Here is a 6,127-nt window from a genome sequence, read left to right as displayed (position 1 = left end):
CAACTTGTGACATTTTGGGATTATGTGTCTAGCTGACAGCTTAGACGGTCTGTCAGCTACTGATGCGACGAAGTCGTAACAAAACAGTTAAACTTACTAATATAGTTATTCACTAAAACAAAACATGCTTTAAAGCACCCAAAATCCAATAAATGAAAAAGAGTTACGATATTGAATCATTTCAAGGTACATCATTTAATGTACCATCGAATGTTGTTTGAAATCAGGCATATTTCTCAATATCAACATCCCATTTTAGAAACTTTATTGTGAGACTTATGCTTTTGTTTAAGAGGTTTTATGTCAGCTGCTTGAAAAGAAACGGTTTTTAAGCATTTCCCATAAGAAATATTTTTATGTTTAGAAAGAAAACTCCTTTTTGAACAGTCATTTTTTGTGGTTATCATCCATCAACATATTTTCAAAATAGTGCAAGAAATATCGCACTCGAAAAAAAAATTTGGCTTCACGGAAGATTTTAGTCCATTCGGTTGACTTCCATAAAATAATACAACATTTGAACAATATTTCCCCAAATTTCCATTGCAAAATGTTGAAAATTGGTCGAGTGACAATAAGTTTTCAGAAGTCACCTCGAAAAAATGCGATGTACACCAAAACTCGAAATCTCCTGTATCAATTGCTTTGAAATTTCGCGCCGCGCTTATATTGTTCAAATGTGGCATTATTACATAGAAATTGAATTCCTAACACAAATAGTCGCCATAACTTTTTTTTATATGCGCCTTTTTACCCCACTCAGTTCCTCGAGATCGGCAAATGTATGCATGTGTCTGGGTCAGTGGCGGATCCAGGGGGAGGGTCTTGGGGGTCCGGACCCCCTCCGAAAATTTTCAACTTGTTGAGAAATTTTGAATTAGTTTCAATTGTATATTAGTTTCAAACTTAAAATCATTTCAAACCAAATTTGATCACTAAAACTGATTTTCATTAAATAAGGTTTTGACCCATAACGTATTGTACAACGTTCATTCGAAAATAAAAATTTCGGACCCCTCCCGAATTTTTTTTCTGGATCCGCTCCTGGTCTGTGTGGGCGTATGTATTCAATAATGTCGATCGGAGTACCGGTTCCAGAGTTACGGGTGGAAGAGTGCGACCAGAGAGCGATTTTCCATATTGTAAACAGTGTTTTTATTTCTATCCAAGATTTGTGAAATTGTTACGATTAGTTTATCGAGTGTGAATATGTCACAAAAGTGTCTGTGATTTATCTAAAAGTGGAACACCGTCAGAAGGCCTTTGAACGCAGCCAAGTTTCCAGTACCCACCACCAAGAGCTAAGATCGACAAACTGGCGGCCATTGCGAGTGGCGATAATGATTGCAATGGTAGCGGGTTTCTGAGACGACCTAAAAGGGGCCCCGAAGAAGAGAAGAAAGAGAAGCGCTAAGGTAAGAGGTAGCCTGTAAGGAAGTGGGAAAGGAAGAAATAAAAATTGTCGACAGCATTCAATAAACAAGTGGTGCAATTGTGCCTTTCTCATTTCTTTAAACTATGACTCCATGGCTGGTTATGTTCAATATGCGGAAATGTCTAGTACATCCTTAGAACACTTTGCACTGAATCACAATGGCTCACCAGCCATGAACTTGATGAGCTACGCGTCGACGCACAGAGGAGTAATTGGATTCAAATCCTGGCCAAAATTATTTGCAGCTGCAATTGTTGTTATTATGCCTTAATATGAACTAAAAATAGACAATTACTAGTTTTTGGAACAATTTGGCATCTACCCACCTACCAGTGCAGAGGCCAATTTTCTATATCCTTTCGAATACTAGTAATTTCTAGGTGATCTTTGTGAATACATGTGTTTTTCCAGTTGCATAAACATTTGATCAGTGGGAAAGGGAGAAGAAAACGGACGCCTGTGCATATTTTCATAGAGATACATTTTGACGAACATAATATTTGGCCCTACAGCATTTCGGTGTACCTCAAATTAGTAAAAATTTCAATATTTTCAAATCGCTTGGGATTGGTGGATCGGACAAGATCGGAAGAGTTCGAATATTTTTTGTACAGCTGAAATCTTGTTTTGTAATATTGCTTCAGCAACTTTGTCGGATCTAGCCGTATAATGCAACTTTTTTATCATTCAAATTTGGAATAAAATGTTTAAAAAAGGTATTTTTTAAAGTTGGTGCAATACACAGCAAGTCTACTGTTTTAGTTAGTTCTAAGCTGAAGTTAAACAAACGGTTGTGTTGAACTACGTTTGTAATAATATTGTCTTATATAATACAGTCATCATCACTAGAAAGCGATTTTGCTGAATATATTACGAAAACCATTAAAATATCCCTTAAAATATCACCATTGGGCATACATGCAAAAATTCTTTAACAATTTTTGATATACTCCTAATTTTGCCACGTTATAGAGTAGGTTCTTAGGTATGTAAAAAAATATAACGAACCAAAAAAATCGAAAAAAAAATTTGATTTTTGGCCAAGAATTTGTTCTAGTTACTCCTCTGTGCGAAAGTGAAACACTTGAAACAAAAAAGAATTAAGGGTTGTGTACAGGACACGACCACGGCGACATTGAAAATGTAGTGTGCAATATAATTCGCGGCGTCGGCGGTAAAACATGATGATGAGTAGAACACAACTCATCATCATGTTTTACCGCCGACGCCCATGTGGTAAACTTGGGTAGAAAGCCCAACTCCTACCAGCAGAAGGCAATGGATTCTTCACATTTCCTTTCGATCCCATCCCTAGTAACAATTGTGGTTTTATAATAGTTTTATAGCCACTCATAAAACTTAGATTGCACTTGTAGCGTGCTATAAAACTTCAATTGTTACTTGGGATATGAACCTGTCTAGTCTTAGTTTTCCGTCTTATGTTTATAACTGATTCGCTCTAGAATACCTAACTTTCAATTTCATTGCTTTCGTTTCTCTTAGTATTAAATTTGCCACGGTGCTAGGGGCCATTTATAAATGACGTAGCACTTTAGGGGGTAGAGGGGTGTAGCAAATTTGTGACGAGGGGTAATATTGTGACAAAATGCTACGAGGGGGAGGTCGGGGTCGAAATTCGCCGGGTTACGATATGGGTCGAGCTAACTAGGGCTCAACATTTTCGATGCGCACAAATTTTAATCTTTTATGCGGAACGATTACCCAAATAAATCTAAGTGAGCAAGACAGTGGCCGTTGTTCCACGAAGCAATCGGCTTTCCAAATTTGAGAACCGTCGATTTGTTTTTTTTTTTGTCAGTTTAAAAATTCTAGTGACGCAAAAGGCAACGCGGTATTAGATTCATCGCAACGGCGTACTGACTAGTACTGACTGCCGTAACTCTTTAGTTATGGTGTGCAAAGCAGTACACAGCACACTGTATAATTTAAATATATCTGGCGGCTACTGCTATCGTCTCCGCTCCGACGTTCGACCAGAGAATGAGCTCGCCCGAGCAATGCTGAAAGTTATATATCCGAGGATGACGTCATCGGCAAAATCAATACAGCCAATCAGAACCATGGAAAGGAGACATCACGAGTGCTTGGCCGCTGGAAGCCTAGACCAGTCGTCCTGCCCACCCCCAGCGGTAGCAGTGATCAAATACAGCACTCATCGTAGCGCATTGTCAACATGCCTGATTGCTACTACTGTTCTTTACGGCCCGACGTTCGATAGGAGAATGAACTCGCTCGAGTAGGAGAGACTGAGGAGACTTGATCCCCTTTTTTATTTTTCAATCCTACTCCATGGAATGATAAAAAACATGTATTTTTTGTAGTTTTATGTTGTTTCTAGGGTTGACTGATAATCATAAAAAATTACATGGAAATATTATACTGGACATAGATCATGAGCATTTTTGGAAAACAACAAAAAATGGAAAAAAAAAATTGATCAGTGGAGACTCGATCCCTAATTTGGGGACACTTGATTATTTTTTGAAAATGTGTTTAAAAGAGCATGTAGGGTAATAAGCTTATTTTTAACCTGTTTCTATTATCATCCTACCCATCTGAAGCCTTTGGTTAGAGTAACGTCTGCCATCTTTGCTCAACGCATTGGCTCAAATGTTGTTGCGATAATTGGGTTACTCGATTAGAGCTATTGCTGCACTCAAACAGAAGATTTTCACCATGCTCAAGACAATTTTGTTATTATATTGGCTTTTAATAAGAGTCGAATGACCTTAAGGCTAAAACCTATATAATCGAAATAAAAAATGGCTCCTAATAACAAAGCAAAGAAGCTGAAATAATAAAATTAATAATGAAATAATGAGGTACCTTTCCTAATAGGGCAAAAATAGGTACCTAATCCCATTCAATATGTATTGTGGTATTTATTAAATTGTTGTGATTAGATATTACTATTTTTGCCTTTCTCAATAGAAAGGTATTGCAATTGCTCTGAAAACCGACTTTTTAACGGAGGCCCGGAGGGCCGAGTGACATATACCATTCGATTCAGTTCGTCGAGTTCGGCAAATGTCTGTGTGTGTGTATGTATGTGTGTATGTATGTATGTGTGTGTGTATGTGTGTGTGTATGTGACCAAAAATGTCACTCATTTTTCTCAGAGATGGCTGAACCGATTTTGACAAACTTAGTCTCAAATAAAAGGTGCAACGTTCCCATAGGCTGCTATTGAATTTCTAATGGATCCGACTTCCGGTTCCGGAATTACAGGGTGATAAGTACGAACACGCAGAAAATGTCGATTTTAATAAATTCTGCAATGAATGTATAAAGGTGAAAAATTTTCCAAAATATGACCACAACTGCTTCGATTTGTAGTATTAGGTCACTAACATCCATTCAAAGTCTATTTGGCCACATTGGCCACCATCCTCGGTTCCGGAAGCCCCGGCGGAAGTATCTAAATTCAGAATAACAGTCACATCGGTTTCTCGGAGATGGCTAGACCGATTCGACTAAACTTGGCCTCAAATGAAAGGTATTGCATCCCCGTAAATGGCTATTTAATTTCATCCCGATCCGACTTCCGGTTCCGGAGTTACAGGTTGTGGCGTGCGATCACATAGCAAATTGTGATTCAAACCGATACTCCGATGAAAGCAAAAAAGGTAAAAATTTCGCTAAAATGTCTCTCAAACAACTTAAATTTGTTGTTCTAGGTCACCGACGGCCAACCAAACTTTCGTTGACTACATTGACCACCATAGACGGTTCCGGAAGTGCCCGGGAAAAGCGGCCATCTTTCAAAATTTACGAACTCACATCAGTTTCCCTGAAATGGTTGGGCCGATTTTCACAAACTTAGTTCCAAATGATAGCTATAATATCCCATCAGATGTCTATAAAATTTCGTACGGATCGCTTATATGGGTCCGGAAATATAGACTAAATCGTCCGGTCACATATGAAATTCCCATATAAGCCAGAACTCAAATTTTTTTTCAAAGGGGGGACCTCATGAAATTTCAGAAATCGAATTCGTATTTTTGATGCCAAACATCTTTAAAATGCATGAAACGTCGAGATTTTATGTTATCTCGAAATTTTTTTTTGTAAAAATCGACTTTTTGGGACTTTGCCGATTTCGCACCTTTTTGCCTTTCTCATATAAAGAAAGGCTATGCAATCACTGTAAAAATCGACTTTTTAACCGAGGCCCGGAGGGCCGAGTGTCATACACCATTCGATTCAGTTCGTCGAGATCGGCAAATGTCTCTGTGTGTGTATGTATGTGTGTGTGTATGTGTGTGTGTATGTGTGTGTGTGTCATTTAAACTCACACAATTTTCTCAGAGATGGCTGAACCGATTTTCGCAAACTTAGTTTCATCTGAAAGGTATAACGCTCCCATAAGCTGCTATTGAATTTTTAGTTGATCCGACATCCGGTTCCGGAGTTACGGGTTGAAGAGTGCGGTCACACAGCAAATTCCCATATAAACTGGTACCACCATGATGTTCAAATGATGTAAAACATATTAAAATTGATGTAACATTACTCTAGTTTGCGGGTCTGGATCACTAATGATCAATGAAAGTAGCTTTGACCACATTGGCCACCTATGACGGTTCATGACGCCCCCGGGGAACCCGCCAAGTTCCTAAGCTAATATCACACCCATTCCCCAACGAATTCTCTACCGATTTTTACAAA

Source organism: Topomyia yanbarensis, chromosome 2 (genome assembly GCF_030247195.1).
Source record: "Topomyia yanbarensis strain Yona2022 chromosome 2, ASM3024719v1, whole genome shotgun sequence".
NCBI lineage: Eukaryota > Metazoa > Arthropoda > Insecta > Diptera > Culicidae > Topomyia > Topomyia yanbarensis.
This window is presented reverse-complemented; position numbering follows the sequence as displayed.